Below are 894 nucleotides of genomic sequence, written 5' to 3' on the forward strand. Positions count from 1 at the left end.
CCTCCTCTCCACGGGACGGGGAGAGCGCTTGGGTCCCCCCATGGGATCTTTGGCACCAGTTTGGCTGCTCCCAATTACCCCCCCCAGCCCTGTGATGGTGTCTTGGGGTGCCCAGTGAGCCCCATCCCTTGGCTGCAGCAAAACTGCAGCCCCTGGAAGGGGTCACAGAGTGGGGCGAGGGTTTCGGCACCATAAAGAAGATGATTTTCAGCATGAGGGTTTTGGCACCTCAAAGAAGATGATTTTCAGCATGGGGTGCACCAAGGTCCCCGATGCCGCACTGTGTCCCACCCCCTTGGTGCCCCAAAACCCATCACCAAGGCCCTTGTGCAGGTCCCCAATCCACCAGCTCTCCTCGACACTCAAAGGTGCTGGTGGGGGAGTCCCCAAAGGCACAAGGGGACAGCCCTGGGGTGTCACCAGGTTGGGGACGGCCCCATCGAGGTCTGGTTGTGCCAGAGCTGGAGAAAGCTCAGCAATTCTGGCCCTGGCGCCCGGCCACAGCAAAGGGTGCAGCTCATCCCCCCCCACCCCGTTCCACCAGCGCGGCTTTCGACACGAAAAATAATTACAATAAAATACAGTCCCGGCACCCTGGGCTATGAGCTCATCAGATCAAGAGCAGCAGGGCTGGGCAGGAGCCGGCCTTTGATGGGAAACGCCGGGGTGCCGGGAGGAAACGTGCCATGACTCAGTGGTTCAGCGGGGTCCCTGCTTGGGGACGTGGGGACAAACCACCCCTGAGACCTGACACGGCCAAAACCTGGCTCACAGGGCAACAGGAGCTCATGGGATTTGGGGAAACTGAGGCACAATCAGGGAAGTGACCCTGTTGGTGTGCACTGGGGCACCCGGTGCGAAGCCCACGGGGACCGGCCTGGGATGTAACGAGGT

Source organism: Mesitornis unicolor, unplaced genomic scaffold (genome assembly GCF_000695765.1).
Source record: "Mesitornis unicolor isolate BGI_N332 unplaced genomic scaffold, ASM69576v1 scaffold39159, whole genome shotgun sequence".
Classification (NCBI taxonomy): Eukaryota; Metazoa; Chordata; class Aves; order Mesitornithiformes; family Mesitornithidae; genus Mesitornis; species Mesitornis unicolor.